At 46.0% G+C, this 17,138-nt stretch overlaps 1 long non-coding RNA gene and 1 pseudogene across 1 annotated transcript; both read left to right on the top strand.

The window, feature by feature from the left end:
- LOC120546464 overlaps positions 1–17,138 on the top strand; it is a 275,615-nt pseudogene that overhangs the window by 206,269 nt on the left and 52,208 nt on the right.
- LOC120546686 lies at positions 13,584–15,699 on the top strand. Its single transcript, XR_005636913.1, has 4 exons — positions 13,584–13,708; positions 14,417–14,519; positions 14,748–14,832; positions 15,633–15,699. It is a non-coding gene; the product is annotated as an uncharacterized LOC120546686 (long non-coding RNA).

Below are 17,138 nucleotides of genomic sequence, written 5' to 3'. Positions count from 1 at the left end.
TAGCGAACGTAATTCTGCCGATGTTGTAATGTTAAAAAAGGATCTTAATCTTTAACAGAAAGGTCTATCTCTATAGGGATCCTTTCCATAATGTTGTCAGACGCTTAGAATAATAATCTGAGTCTGTCAGCAGCAAAACAAGCACTTTTGTGGACGTAAATTGAATTTGCACAACTGCCCAATAACTTAAATTGTAGATTGTTTCACTGAATGCTGACTGCAGTGATCTTACTTAATACTGGACCAATGTCAAAGATTGTTGTTCATCAGACACTCAGACACAAAAACATTGTTAAATAGAGTCCAGGTTGAAAAACACCCAAAGTTACCCTTTAACAGAGATGAAAATATGAGAAACCACTGGTCTTAAAAGTTAATCTGATTTTACACAAAAATCTGGTAAATATAAGAGATTTTTCATTTTCAATTTCATGAAACTACAAAACCACTGTAACACAAACATTGTTTATTTGTTATGTATAACATTTAACATATTTTAAAGTGTTCATGTATCCACTTACTGAGCTTTGTTGGAGGCTTTGACCACTGGCAGCAGCCTCAGAAGAGCCTTTTCTGAAGCGCCGTATTTATTCAGGTCAAACTCATCCAGATCTTCTTCTGATGACAGTAAGATGAAGACCAGAGCTGACCACTGAGCAGCAGACAGTTTATCTCTGGAGAGACTTCCTGATCTCAGGTACTGTTGGATCTCCTCTACTAGAGAACCATCATTCAGTTCATTCAGACAGTGGAACAGATTGATGTTTCTCTCTGCAGAGGAGTTCTTCCTGATCTTCTTCTTGATGTACTCAACTGTTTCCTGATTGGTCTCTGAGCTACTTCCTGTCTGTGTCAGCAGACCTCGTAGGAGCTTCTGATTGGTCTGCTGTGAAAGACCCAGGAGGAAGCGGAGGAGCAAGTCCAGGTGTCCATTTGGACTCCTCAAGGCCTTGTCCACAGCACTCTGGTAGAGATATGTCAGTGTAGATCTGTCTTTAAATGGATTAGACCACCGTTTTGCTTCTGACAGCAGGTTGACTCCAGAGTTGATGAAGGTCAGATGGACATGAAGAGCAGCCAGAAACTCCTGAACACTCAGATGGACGAAGCTGAACACCTTGTCCTGGTACAGTCCTCTCTCCTCTTTAAACATCTGTGTGAACACTCCTGAGTACACTGAGGCTGCTGTGATATCGATGCCACACTCTGTCAGGTCTGATTCATAGAAGATCAGGTTGCCTTTCTGCAGCTGCTCAAAAGCCAGTTTTCCCAGAGATTCGATCATCTTCCTGCTCTCTGGACTCCACGGTGAATCTGCCTCAGCTCCTCCATCATACTTGACTTTCTTCACTTTGGTCTGAACCACCAGGAAGTGGATGTACATCTCAGTCAGGGTCTTGGGCAGCTCTCCTCCCTCCCTGGTCTTCAACATGTCCTCCAGAACTGTAGCAGTGATCCAGCAGAAGACTGGGATGTGACACATTATGTGGAGGCTTCGTGATGTCTTGATGTGGGAGATGATTCTGCTGGCCTGCTCCTCATCTGTGAATCTCTTCCTGAAGTACTCCTCCTTCTGTGGGTCAGTGAACCCTCTGACTTCTGTCACCCTGTGAACATACTTGCGAGGGATCTGATTGGCTGCTGCAGGTCGTGTGGTTATCCAGAGGCGAGCAGAGGGAAGCAGTTTCCCCCTGATGAGGTTTGTCAGCAGCACACCCACTGAGGTGGACTCTGTAACATCAGTCAGGATCTCAGTGTTGAGGAAGTCCAGAGGAAGTCGACACTCATCCAGACCATCAAAGATGAACACAATCTGGAACTCTTTAAAGCTGCAGATTCCTGCTTCTTTGGTTTCACTAAAGAAGTAATGAACAAGTTCCACCAAGCTGAACTTTCTCTCTTTCAGCACATTCAGCTCTCTGAAGGTGAATGGAAATGCGAACTGGATGTCCTGGTTGGCTTTGTCTTCAGCCCAGTCCAGAGTGAACTTCTGTGTTAAGACTGTTTTCCCGATGCCAGCCACTCCCTTTGTCAGCACTGTTCTGATTGGTTCCTCACTTCCAGGTGAGGTTTCAAAGATGTCTTCATGTCTGATTGTTGTTTCTGGTCTGTCTGGTTTCCTGGATGCTGTTTCAATCTGTCTGACCTCATGTTCAGCATTGACCTCTTCAGTCCATCCCTTTGTGATGTAGATCTCTGTGAAGATCTGATTCAGAGAGGTTTTGTTTTCTGCTTCGGGAATCCCCTCACACACACACTGGAACATCTTATGTGAGCTGGATTTGACTTTTCGCTGGCATGCAGCAATAATCTCTGAACGAATAAAACAATGAAATCAATAAGGGGTTGTTCCAGTGAATGTGAGTATTCATGAAATCAATTCAGCCCATTAGACACTAGGTCCTGAATATGTTAACTATTGTAAAATAATGTGGATGTTTGTTTGGGGACTTGTTCTATAAGCCATGGTACAACACACATATGTCTTTCTTTAAGAGGGACATAATATCTACACAGCTAATGTTTGTTGAAATCTTCATGATAGATAAGTATGATCTTTGTTAGATTCTTTTTTAAATCCATAATGATGTTGGTTTACCTGCAGGTTCTGTGGTGGTCTTTGGTAACTTCTCGAGATCTAGAACTAGATTATTCAGATTCATCTCGACTAAAACTATCCTGGTCACTTTAAAAGTGTTTATACTGTAGGTCAGGAACATCTGATCCACTGTGTCCTCCCGGTCTGCATTCTCCAGTCGACTTTTTGGGATTGCTGGGAAGTCTTCTAGGCCCCCCCGCTGCTGCAGGAGCCACTTAAAGCGTTTAAAGTCTTCGGCTCCCAAATCTTCTAAAGTTCCTAAGAGAAACTTTGTCGCCATCTTTGTTGCTGCAAACATTCAAGAGAAAATCATCACCGTACAACATTTATTTGGGTTATAAAATACTCCGATTCTCAAAACTGTTTTGTAGATTGAGTTATGATGATTTTTTTATTTGTTTAAAGTTAAGGCAGAAAAATGTTAATGTGGAAATGTATGTACAGACATTAAGATTTAAGATTAATAAACTCTACATTGGTTTAATGTGAAAATGTATTTGGATGAGTTGAGGAATTCTAAATAATGATAACACTGTCAGTGCATCCACATGACGCAAGCCTTTGGTAATTGCTATTTTTTTTTAACTGCAGTCTAAAGGATTTTACCATTATAAACAGGTACCCCCTCCCTCTCACTTCCTCTGCCTTTAAACTTTTACAAGATGCTAAAGTGTTTACTAAATTGGACTAAAGGAATGCATATCACCTAGTTAGAATAATGCTTTATAAAGCATATAATATAATATAATAAAGCTGTTGGTGCTCAAGGTGGCTCTGGAGGAGTGGAGACATTGGTTGGAGGGAGCGGAGCAGCCTTTTCTAGTGTGGATCTATGAAAGGCTAAAAGACTGAACTTAAGGAAAGAAAGGTGGGTAGGTTTTTTTAATAGATTTAAGTCCAACCCAGGACATTTGGCCTGCTTTTAATAGGGGGGTTAACTTTTCCAAATTTTCCTTCCCAAATGACAAAAGTGTTCCCAGATGGCCTACCTTCCTGTGCAGCCATGCTAAATGCTAGCATGTCCAAACCAATACAGTTTTACTCATGTTCCCAAGTGACTGAAACACTGTGTCTTTGGTAGTCTAGTGGGGTAGGGCAGTGAAGTTGCATGAAAAGGGGACCTCCGAAGCCCAATCACCCACCCGCCAAAACTTTTGCCATTTGGGATGTTTAGCCTCCAGTAAACTGGTAATTATTTTGATTTGGCAACTTGGGGTTCAGCTCTTGCCCAAGCACATTTTGACATGGGACAGCAGGGACAGGGATTGAACGCCAACCTTCTGATTGGCAAGCAACCACTCTACCACTGAGCCACAGCCACTACAAGAGCATGCCCAAATTAGTTTTAGCCTTTCAATGCATTTTTGACATCCTTGATATACTCAAAAACTCATCAAAGTTGGCGCACAAATCAAAATCTTTTAGCATTGCAAGACTATGAAGTGATTTGGTTAATGCAGTTTAAGCATGCTCCATAGCGCACCCCAAATGTTTTCAAGGCCAATAAGTTGGACATAGTTACTCCAATATTCACAACATTTAGTACCCACATTGCGCTTATGATTTTGGAGATATTTTCAATTTTCTTTCATTAGTTTACATGCATTTTTCATGTATTTCATGCAAGAAAATTAACCAATGGGTGCAGCACTCATGCTGCCTCCATTTTTTTGGCTAAACGTGCATAAACCAAATCGCTGTATAGTCTCCCAATGCTTACAGATTTCGATGTGTGCAGCAACACTACCAGAATGCATTGCATGGCTGTTCACATAGACAATGAATAGAAAGCATATAAATGACCCTTGGCAGTGGACACATACCATTAGTGTTTGAAGATGGCTGTATTTGAGCACTGAACACTTCATCCATGCACATAACTTCAGAGTATTAAGGGTTTAAAAACAAAGGAACCTGAGCCAAGTTGAGCCAAGCTGTCAGACCAGTTCAGACATGTCTCAACATTTTTCACTGACGTGAACTTATTACTACGTGAGATTACTATCAAACTGCTGTTGGTAGTACTTAAGAAACACAAAAACTTTACATGTAAAACTTTCTAAAATCATTGGTCTTTACCCCAGAGAGAAATTCTATAGAATATTTAAAATAGATATTTAGAATCAGCCAATCAGCATAAAGAAACCTTTCTACTGTCCAGTTAAACAGAGACACAGCACAATGTGATCAAAGCTGATTATCAGACATTAACAGATTCCTCTGCTGCGATTCTCACCTGCTGAACTCACTTCAGGTCGATTTAGAGACGTTCCAACTTCATTTGTCGAGGAAACACTGGCAGAGATAAAGCTGCTCTTTTCTTCCTCGTCCGTCCTGGTCTCTTTGTGCGTCTGATCCAAGGACGCCAGCACACCCTCACAACTTCAGTCCAAGTCTAAAAAACATGTCAAGTCAAAACCTGTCCAACAGGAGGTAGATGTCAATCTCTCAGAAGTGTTTGTGTTATAATTTCCTTGTTCCTCCCCCTTACCTGTCTCAAGTTATTGGCTAGTTAGGCTTGGGTACTCTGATGCTGCGTTCATGCCACCTCGGAATAACAGGCATGGGCCTATTTATGAATAATTTTAAACATATTATGTCTGTGTATGTTTCTTGGCAGAGGCATTTGTCCACAATAAACAGTTTATTATCATTGAAATATGTTCAGTGAACCAAAGTCGCCTCCATCAAACGTCAGTTGTCAACAATGCGTCACCAACTGGGGAACTCGGGTATCAAAATCCAGCCCGAGTTTCCGACCTCTGATTCCCACAGGACGTTACGTGAATGGTGACGTTTTTACTCGGAAAAACGTTTTTCCGATGTCCATGAACGCGCGGTCAGTGCCAGGTGCCAATCTGCCTGTCGCTAAGCCTCGCCCCCCACCGTTACTAGGGATGCACCGATCCGACTTTTTCCGTCCCGATACCGATGCCAGGGCTTTGTGTATCTGTCGATACCCGATACCGATCCGATACCGTCGCTGAATTAATAATAAACTGTATACCTTCCACCTCATACCTTCCTTCCACCATATGGAAGAGAGTGAAGGCACCAGACCTTACTAACTAAACATTACTTTCCTAACTAAGACAAAATAACAGATGTAATGTATTGAATTCTTATTTATTTGTTATTTAAAAAACAACTCTGCATTCAAATCGAAAATATAATGTAATCCATCCATCCATCTTCGTCCGCTTATCCGGTGTCGGGTCGCGGGGGGAGCAGCTCCAGCAGGGGACCCCAAACTTCCCTTTCCTGAGCAACATTAACCAGCTCTGACTGGGGGATCCCGAGGCGTTCCCAGGCCAGGTTGGAGATATAATCCCTCCACCTAGTCCTGGGTCTTCCCCGAGGCCTCCTCCCAGCTGGACGTGCCTGGAACACCTCCCTAGGCAGGCGGCCAGGGGGCATCCTTACCAGATGCCCGAACCACCTCAACTGGCTCCTTTCGACGTGAAGGAGCAGCGGCTCTACTCCGAGCTCCTCACGGATGACTGAGCTTCTCACCCTATCTCTAAGGGAGACGCCAGCCACCCTCCTGAGGAAACCCATTTCGGCCGCTTGTACACTGGATCTCGTTCTTTCGGTCATGACCCAGCCTTCATGACCATAGGTGAGGGTAGGAACGAAAACTGACCGGTAGATCGAGAGCTTTGCCTTCTGGCTCAGCTCTCTTTTCGTCACAACGGTGCGATAAATTGAATGTAATACCGCACCCGCTGCGCCGATTGTCCGACCAATCTCCCGCTCCATTGTCCCCTCACTCGCAAACAAAACCCCAAGGAACTTGAACTCCTTCACTTGGGGTAAGGACTCATTCCCTACCTGGAGTAGGCACTCCATCGGTTTCCTGCTGAGAACCATGGCCTCAGATTTAGAGGTGCTGATCCTCATCCCAACCGCTTCACACTCGGCTGCAAACCGATCCAGTGAGAGCTGAAGGTCGCAGGCCGATGATGCCATCAGGACCACATCATCTGCAAAGAGCAGCGATGAGATCACTAGCCCACCGAACCGCAACCCCTCCCCACCCCGAATACGCCTTGATATCCTGTCCATAAATATTACAAACAGGATTGGTGACCAAGCGCAGCCCTGGCGGAGGCCAACCCTCACCTGAAATGAGTCCGACTTACTGCCGAGAACCGGACACAGCTCTCACTTTGGTCGTACAGAGATTGGATGGCCCTGAGTAGAGACCCCCTCACCCCATACTCCGCAGCACCTCCCACAGTATCTCCGGCGGGGACCCGGTCATACGCCTTTCCAGATCCACAAAACACATGTAGACCGGTTAGGCCCCCCGCCCCCCCAGGATCCTTATCCGGAGTGAAGAGCTGGTCCGTTGTTCCACCCACCGGGACCGAAACGCATTGTTCCTCCTCAACCTGAGGTTCGACTATCGGCCAAACCCCCCCTTTCCAGCACCTTGGAGTAGACTTTCCCAGGGAGGCTGAGAAGTGTGATACCTCTGTAATTGGCACACACCCTCTGGTCCCCTTTTAAAAGGGGGAACCACCACCCCGGTCTGCCACTCCTTTGGCACTGTCCCAGACTTCCACGCAATGTTGAAGAGGCGTGTCAACCAGGACAGCCCCTCCACACCCAGAGCCTTGAGCATTTCTGGACGGATCTCATCAATCCCCGGGGCTTTGCCACTGTGGAGTTGTTTGACTACATCAGTGACTTCCGCCTGGGAAATTGACAATGATCCCCCATCATCCTCCAGCACTGCCTCTAACATAGAGGGCGTATTAGTCAGATTCAGGAGTTCCTCAAAGTGCTCCTTCCACCGCCCTATTACCTCCTCAGTTGAGGTCAACAGTGTCCCATCCTTACTGTACACAGCTTGGATGGTTCCCCGCTTCCCCCTCCTGAGGTGGCGAACAGTTTTCCAGAAGCACCTTGGTGCCGACCGAAAGTCCTTCTCCATGTCTTCTCCAAACTTCTCCCACACCCGCTGCTTTGCCTCTTTCACGGCAGAGGCTGCAGCCCTTCGGGCCCTTCGGTACCCCTGCAACTGCCTCTGGAGTCCTCTGGGATAACATATCCCGGAAAGACTCCTTCTTCAGTTGGACGGCTTCCCTGACCACCAGTTGAAAGTCTGTCGGACAGGGGCCTCCTCCAGACGTTCCCAATTTACCCGCACTACCCGTTTGGGCTTACCAGGTCTGTCCAGAGTCTTCCCCCACCCCCTGACCCAACTCACCACCAGATGGTGATCAGTTGACAGCTCCGCCCCTCTCTTCACCGGAGTGTCCAAAACATACGGCCTCAGATCAGATGAAACGATTATAAAATCGATCATTGACCTTTGGCCTAGGGTGCTCTGGTACCAAGTACACTTATGAGCATCCCTATGTTCGAACATGGTGTTTGTTATAGACAATCCATGACTAGCACAGAAGTCCAACAACAAACAACCACTCTGGTTTAGATCAGGGAGGCCGTTCCTCCCAATCACGCCTCTCCATGTGTCTCCATCATCGCCCACGCGTGTTGAAGTCCCCAGCAGAACAATGGAGTCCCCCACTGGAGCCCCCTGCAGGACTCCAGTCAAGGTAAAACCTCACACTGTAACAAGGGAGGGAGCGCTGTTGGTGCGCCGGCTTTCCTCCGCTATCATCTGCTATTCATCTACTATTCGTCTGCTATTCTCTCTTGTGTTTGTGTTCACTGTACCCCCTACCTCTGGACAGCCTCTGTACCTCTGGACAGTCTCTCTGCTGGTTCCCGAAGCCGCCTGGGCTCCTTGACCGGACTCTTGCCTCGTCGGTTAGCCGCTAGCTAGCTGCCCCCGTTCACCAAACGCGTGGCGGCTAATTCCTAGCTGCTACGGCGACATACCCGATTGCTGACCTCCTCCTCATAGGCAACCTCCACCAGATGCGAGCCGCAAGCCACGACCAAGACTAGACATTCCTCTCCTTCGGTCATGCCGTGGATCATTTTGGCAATCACCTCATTCATCCATCTCCACCTCCACCTCTGTGCTCCTAGCCCACAGCTAACCACTATCACGGAGCTCTCAGTCCCTCCGCTCGGCATCATGATCAAATATTCAACTCTGCAACTGGTCCACTTGCCAACTACCCATTCCATCCTGCATCCCAGTCATCAAACAGCTCGGACTTCTACGTCAACCCTTGCGCATCCACAGAGGCTCTCGCCGCAAGTTTGTTTTCTTCCACCACGGACAATCCATTCCATCCATCTGGTCACCTGCACGCTCTGTTGCACCTGTCCCACGTCATCAGATTGCTTCACCCACTGGTTCACATAGGGCTGAACGCATCATCAGGCTACACAGAAAACCCGGACCGGACTGCAGTGCTTTCCCCACTTCACATACACTCAATCATACTCCCCAATCATTTGCTAATCGGCTCACTGTCCCCCCTCAACTGCAATACCCCCACACCCCAACGACCACACGCACTGCAACCGGACAACCTCAGATCTCTCCAGCCTGCCCCCATCCCACCACCCTCTCACCATGCCAACTTTGCCCTCCTCAACACCCGATCGCTCAACAATAAAGCCCCTGCCCTCCATGAACTAATCCTCGACAACACTCTTGACTTCCTTCTGCTCACCGAAACCTGGCAACAACCCAATGACTTCTTCTCCCTCAACCAAGCATCCCCCCCTGGCTACAACTACATCTGCAAACCCCGCCCCTCCCACCATGGAGGTGGCCTCGCCGTCATTTTCAATCAGAACTTCCGGATCACAGAACTCACCCTCCCCTCAGTATCATCGTTTGAATATCTCGCCTTCAAAACTCTTTCCTCCATGACAGTCATCCTCATTTACCGGCCACCTAAACCAAATCCCTCCTTCCTCTCTGATTTTACTGAACTCCCCCACACTAGCCTCATCTCTCTCTCCACGTCTGCTGCTACTCTGTGACTTAAACATCCACATGGACTCCCCCACCTGCAAGCTCTCATCAGAATTCAACATTTTACTGGATAACTTCTCTCTCACCCAACATGTCACATTCCCCACCCATGAAAAAGGACACATCCTCGACCTGGTCTGCTCCACCAACCAACCAGTGCTCGACCTCCATCCATGCCTCTTTCCCCTCTCTGACCACGAACGTCTGACAAAGAAATCATCCCTCACAGTCCATCATGAAGCCTATAAATCCCACCTCATCGCCTACAAAGATGCCCTCATTGCTGCCAAACCTGGTCTGGATCCCTCCTCTCTCAACAACTACCGCCCAATATCCAACCTCCCCTTTCTGTCTAAAACCCTGGAACGCATAGTCGCCTCACAACTACAAACCCATCTTCATGCCAATAACCTATTCGAACCTCTCCAATCTGGTTTTCGCCCCCTACACAGCACAGAAACCGCTCTCCTCAAAGTCCTCAACGACCTCCTCACCTTTGCTGACACCGGTTCCCTCAACATCCTCATCCTCCTCGACCTGAGTGCAGCCTTTCGATACTGTGAGCCATAACATCCTGCTCACCAGACTCAAAGACCTCGGTATCGGGCGGTACTGCACTCAGCTGGCTCCACTCCTACCTTTCCAACAGATCCCATTTCATCTCTCTCCCACAACCACACCTCTGCCACAGCCACAGTCACTTACGGTGTTCCCCAAGGCCTCCGACTTGGCCCCTCCTCTTCATCATCTACATCCTCCCTCTTGGTCAGATACTCTCGCCACTTCAACCTGGACTTCCACGTGCTATGCGACGACACCCAGATCTACCTCAGCACCAAAATCCCCACAATCCTCCCCTCCCCACATCAACTCCTGTCTGTCAGCTATTAAAACCTGGATGCAACACAACTTCCTCAAACTCAACAGCGACAAAACAGAATTCCTTCTGATCGGGCTCCAAATCCACACTCAGCAAAACCAATAACCCCACTATCACCATCGACGGCACCATTGTCTCCCCATCTCCCCAGGCCCGCAACCTTGGCGTTATCTTTGATTCCACCCTCTCCCTTGAGCCTCACATCCGTCAAGTCATTAAAACCTCCTTCTTTCACCTCCGCAACATCGCCAAAATCAGACCCTCTCTCACACCCCGCCTTCTCCAGAGCAGCTCCCAGGCTCTGGAACTCCCTCCCCCAAGAGATCCGCACCTCTGAGTCCCTCACCATCTTCCAGTCCCGCCTCAAGACCCATCTCTTCACCTCAGCCTACCCATAGTCCACCTGCCCCCTCCCTTTTTCATCTGTATCTTGTTTTGTTCTACTTGTTTTGTTTGCTCGTTTTGTTTTGTTATGTTTTTCTAATCTACCCTGCCCTGTAAAGCGACTTTGAGTCCATGAAAAGCGCTATATAAATTCAATTTATTATTATTATTATTATTAAGGTCTCCAAGAAGGCCGAATACTCCGAACTCCTGTTTGGTGCATCTGCACAAACAACAGTCAGAGTTTTCCCCCCCACAACCCGCAGGCGTAGGGAGGCGACCCTCTCGTCCACCGGGGTAAACTCCAACGTAGCGGCACTCAGCCGGGGGCTTGTGAGTATCCCCACACCCGCCCGGCGCCTCACACCTTGGGCAACTCCGGAGAAGAAAAGAGTCCAACCCCTATCCAGGAGTATGGTTCCAGAACCGAGACTGTGTGTAGAGGTAAGCCCCACCAGATCTAACCGGTAAAGCTCCACCTGGTAAAGCTCCACCTGGCTCTGGGGACGTTCCACGTCCCCAGAGCCAGCGTCTGCTGCCCGGGTCTGGTCCGTCGAGGCCCCTGACCTTCACTGCCACCCATGTGACAGCGCACCCGACCCCAGCGGTTCCTCCCACAGGTGGTGGGCCCATGGGCAAGTAATCAAACTTCTTAAAATAAATTTAAATAAATAATAATGGGCCATCAGTAATGGGCCACCTTTATATAGGTTTATAATGGCTTATTCTACTGTCAGGAGTACATAGAATATCTCAAAAACATGTTAATGTCATCATGTTTACTAAAAGCTTTTATTACTAAAGGGTTTGGCTCCACGACATTATACAATAACTTTATATGAAGGAGAATCCATGAAACAGTTACAGAAGCTAAATTATTTGTATTGTACAAACTGCAAAGTAGTAAAATAAACTCAAATCGAATGAATACACATACAAACAACTTTAACATTGTTTCCCTTTCAAAACAAAATAGTTGTAAGCTAGTTGTATAACCACTACCTTGACCACAGGTAAGTTAGGTTGTTGTGTGGTTGTAGTGGGCGACTGAACGTAGCTCCGCTGTCAGCCTCCTTCGCTGTTTGAATAACGTTAGCAGGTTGGCGGACGTATTTCAGCGAGGCGAGACATCTTAAATCCAGAGTTTTAATCATTGCTCTGAACCGTCTTCCTCAACGGTCTGTGGAGGGACCGGAGGTGGGTTGCGTTCATAACGTTGCTCCGCTGCATGCTTGAAGTGACAGGTTTTTAACGTTAGCACGGCCGATTAACGTTAGAGCGACGGGCAACAACAGTGGCTAAATTATGTCCGATTTGTTAGAAACAAAAAACTTGGGAACAACAGACTGCTCCTCTCTTGAGCACACGTTGTTCTGGTGCATCTCCGGTCTTTTTTCATCCTCTAGCTAACTTTCTTCTCGGTTCTTGAATGTGCAGTAGCGACCGGAGCCTCTCCCAGCTTAACAGACTGTTATGCTACCTGGCTAGCTAGTCTAGCAGCTGTAATGTTACCCAGCATGCCATTCGGCGGTGTAGCTATATTTGTAAATGTAAAATTATTAGTGTTAGAAACTGTTTAAGTCTCAAATTGTTATATGCTTTGGTGTTTTATCCTTTTAAAGAGAGTTAGTTGTGGGTTATTAATTGTTGTGTTATGAAGTTACTACCATGAGTGAGAAGGGTACGCAGTTAACAGGGGTCCCGGTGCTGCGACGGAGTGATAAAAAAAAAAAAACTGGATCGGCCCGTGGATCTGTTAATTTTTCCGATCCACCGATCCAGCTATTTTGTCAATATCGGGGCCGATACCCGATCCAAATATCGGATCGGTGCTCCCCTAACCGCTACCATGAAAACCTCAGACAAACAAACCAGACTTGATTAGAAAAACATGGAAATGACAGCTGACAGAATATCAAAGCAGGCTTTGGAGACGTTTTGGGCGAAAAAGGATTTCATTTCATCCAGAAGCAATCAAAAGGGATTAAATTATACTATAGAGGGGTATATTCAAAACTTTACAATACATTCAGAAGGTGACAGGCTTAAACTGGAGGCAAGAATATACAGATCACAGTGCAAGCATTCAATCAATCAATAAGTCAACCAATCAATCAAACATGTACTGTTGTTGTTTCCCATCAGTTTAGGGGCCTTTTTTTAAGTATGTGGGGCTGGAAAATCGAAAGCATGCTCACAACAAACCAAATTTGGTTTATATTGCCTAGTCTGATGTTGGGTACTCTCCCTGATACAATTTTAAATGTCTTTATTTTGGCTATTACCCTTTCCACATGTACTCTGTGAGCTGCTATCTTTTTCGTTTGCAAGACATCAGTGGCTGATAGTTGTTTGTTGGACTGTGCAGCAGGGGGTATGTTTACTTCAAGGCCAATATTTTGTAACTCACTCTCAATGAGGAACCCTTTATCCATCATTACACCATCTCCCTGATTTAGATATTTGTGTTTGGGTAGAGACCAGCTCAGTATATTTAGAGGACTGGTTGGAATAACATCCTGTGGCAGCATTTGTACATATAGCTGTGAAAAAGAGTTAGGGTAACACACTTATTGTGTTTAATATTTTGTTTTATTGTTATTTTTTGATTGAAATAAAGAAAAGAAAGTAAGAAATAAGGAACCATGTGTTGTCAAGCTGAGGACAATTCACAACTAACAGAAGAACAAACTAAAGCTAAATCACACTCACAGCATTATTTAAAGGAATATTCAAATTTTCTGTCAGTATTTTGTCACAAATGAGCTTCCATACTTCAGAAATACCCACAGAGACGCCCACAGGAAACACACACACAGACACACACACACACACACACACACACAAACACACACACACAGACACACACACAGACACACACACACACACTCAGACTCAGCAGCAGCGTGTCAGCAGCTGTCTGCTGGTCTCTCAGGTGAGTTGCTGTTGTTTCTTTCTCTGTTTTTCTGCCACAATCTGAGATTATTAAACACTTCTCAATGTGTCTGCAGCTGCACAGATGCATCATGGGAAACTTTCAGGCTGCTGATTTTAATCATTAACATGTTAAAAGAGCAAACTGCGTCTCTGTCATGTTTCCTCCATAGAAACTTTATTTAAACATCATGCAGAGACGAGTGCTGACATGCAGCGTTAACACAAGAAAAACTCATGAAATATTTCTTATTTATAGAGATTTAAATCACTTCACATGTCAACAGGCTGTGTGCTTTCTTCCCTGTCTCAACTGTGGAACAATGCTTTATCACCTTGTTTTATAATATATACATAGACTATATAATATCATTATATCAATGTCATTGTTGCAGGTTTCTGAAGCATTTCTGGTGTAGTTTGGGTTCCTGACTGCTTCTTACTTTATTTAATGACAGAGGTATGGTCTGACTGACTGGTTGGGAGCTACATATACAGTCACATGGTACATCTGCAGACAGCTGGCAGTGTTTATATGATGCCTGTGCTAGTTCTCTGGGGTTAGTGGATGCACTAACATTCATAACTGGTTGTAAACCATCAGTGCACTCTGAACTCTCTGCTCAATTGGTAATCATTAATAGATTTTTCATTCAATAGATTTTTCTCTATCTCTCTCTCTCTCTCTCTCTCTCTCTCTCTCTCTCAGTCATGTTATCCTTGGCTGCCCTGGTGCTCCGTCTCCGAGTCTCTGGTTGCCAGGGAAGAAGACGATCCATCGCAACTGTGGTCTCAGGGAACAGGACGTCCAAGTGAGTCCACCTCCCTGTTGGTCTGACTGATCCTGGCTCTGTGAGCCCAATATTCTCAGAAAATAGTCACAGTATCAGACTATTATTATAACTATTTTGAAAAATAAGTGCAATATTGTGCTGTGTGTGTTTGTGTGTGTGTGTGTGTGTGTGTGTGTGTGTGTGTGTGTGTGTGTGTGTGTGTGTGTGTGTGTGTGTGTGTGTGTGTGTGTGTGTGTGTGTGTGCAGGTTGGTGAGGGAGCGGCTGCAGAAGGAGGTGGAGAAGATGAGGAGTCAGTTCTCAGGGTTCAGACCTGGTCTGCTGGTTCTGCAGGTTAGACAGGTCAAACAGGTTAATTAAGGATGCATAAAAAGCTGATCTAAATTAAAAAGTTGAGTCGTCTCAACTTTTTGCTGCAGGCCGCTGTGTGTTTTTGTCCCTCCTGCAGCAATCCGCAGTCTAAACACACTACCACCGTTCAACATGAATGAAAAAACTCTGATGCAGTTTTTGGGTATTTGACACTGTAAGACACTGACGAGTTGGGGTGAGATGGGGTTGTCCTGGTTCAGGACTCAGAGGGGCAGCTCAGGACTCTGTGTGAAGGGGCTGTGTTTACTGCAGCTGCTTATCCTCTCACAAACACTCTGATATCAAAACCTGAACCTGAAGTGAACCTGCAGAGTTGGGACATCAGCAGTCCTGCAGGGTCTCAGTGTTTAACGAGAGGAAACTCACTGGGACTCTCTAGAGCTGCACATATATGAAAAACTTGTAGAAAACTAAATTCTGATTATTAGAAACAAAATCTCTTCAGAATGAAACTAAAGAGGCTTTCACACTGGAGCTGTCAATCTTCCTCTAAAATACCATTCAAATTGAATTTATTATTTTTAAAAATATTCTAATAACATCTGAATATGTAATGCTCAAATGCAGCCTGTTATAAATATGTACTACACTACTCAGGATTATGCATCGTCAATGCCACTATAAGCATGTTGTTGTTGTTACACGTTCTGTCCACCAGACAGACTTCTAGCTAGCCAGACCTTCCTCCGCAGCTCTGTGGAGGAAGGTCTGGCTATAAGAGACTAAGTACGTGGTGATCTAAAGGTGTGAGTGTGTTTCAGGTGGGCGACAGAGACGACTCTAATCTGTACATCAGCTCCAAACTGAAGGCTGCAGCCGAGGTCAGAAACTAACCTTAATATTCCTCAATGTATCTTCATGTTTACACTCTAACCAGCTGTGTAACCTTTCCTTTTACAGTCAGTATTTACAGTTAATAGATAGTAAAGTATATGATATTGTTAGGTAATCTCCAGACCAACATCTAAATCTGCGGCCGCAGAATTCTGCAGAATTTTACATTTTAAACACATTTCAATTAACAGCACGTAATACCTTACTTAGTCCAGCAGAGGTCTCTCTAACATCTCTCTCTAAAACCAGACAGGAAATAGAGCTCTTAGAGAGAGAGAGAGAGAGAGAGAGAAACAAACAAACAGACAGACAGACAGACAGACAGACAGAGAGGGAGAGGGAGAGAGGGAGAGGGAGAGAAAGAGAAAGAAAAAGAGAGAGACAGATAGACACAGATAGAGACAGAGACAGATAGACAGGCAGACAGACAGACAGAAAAAGAGAGGGAGAGGGAGGAAGAGAGAGAGGGAGATAGATAGATAGATAGATAGATAGATAGATAGATAGATAGATAGATAGATAGATAGATAGATAAAGGTAGAGTGGGGGTATACTTGTTGACCCGGTGCAGCTTTAATAAACGATTCAGTTTTCGTGGCGTGGAATCAGATCAATGCCGAACAACGCGGCTGCTGGCCGCAACACACACAAAGGTGAGAGAAACTGACCGGTCAGCCTGTTCTCACCAAGCATCACATTAAAGCTATGAAAAGTTAAGATTTGTAATCTGTATGTATTCTAAGTATTTCTCCTGTATGCACCATATGGACTGCTGCTGTATAAGAGCACTGGGGGCCATGTAGGGAGGAGGCCGGGGGATGTTTGGTTCATAAAACACAGAGTTCATGTCCAGGGAAAAACAAAAGACTTTCACCCTAGGGGGCCCCTATCCTGCACCGGTCGCAGTGCAAAGCCCGCAAACCCAAGTCTCTTTGTTAATTTAAGACTGTCCAGCTCCCACATTGTTTAAATAACAAATGCACCTGCACCCATCTGTGGCCCATGGGAGTGCTGGTCTTACAGGGAGGTGTGTTCAGGTGCATTCTGGGCGTGCTGGTCTTACAGGGAGGTGTGTTCAGGTGCATTCTGGGCGTGCTGGTCTTACAGGGAGGTGTGTTCAGGTGCATTCTGGGCGTGCTGGTCTTACAGGGAGGTGTGTTCAGGTGCATTCTGGGCGTGCTGGTCTTACAGGGAGGTGTGTTCAGGTGCGTTCTGGGTGCTAGTCTTACAGCGAGCCGTGTTCAAGTGCATTCTGGGCATGCTGGTCTTACAGGGAGGTGTGTTCAGGTGCATTCTGGGCATGCTGGTCTTACAGGGAGGTGTGTTCAGGTGCATTCTGGGCGTGCTGGTCTTTCAGGGAGATGTGTTCAGGTGCATTCTGGGCGTGCTGGTCTTACAGGGAGGTGTGTTCAGGTGCATTCTGGGCGTGCTGG

Source organism: Perca fluviatilis, chromosome 18 (assembly GCF_010015445.1).
Source record: "Perca fluviatilis chromosome 18, GENO_Pfluv_1.0, whole genome shotgun sequence".
NCBI lineage: Eukaryota > Metazoa > Chordata > Actinopteri > Perciformes > Percidae > Perca > Perca fluviatilis.
Note: the sequence above shows the minus strand (reverse complement) of the source record. Positions and strands in the feature narration are given on the sequence as shown.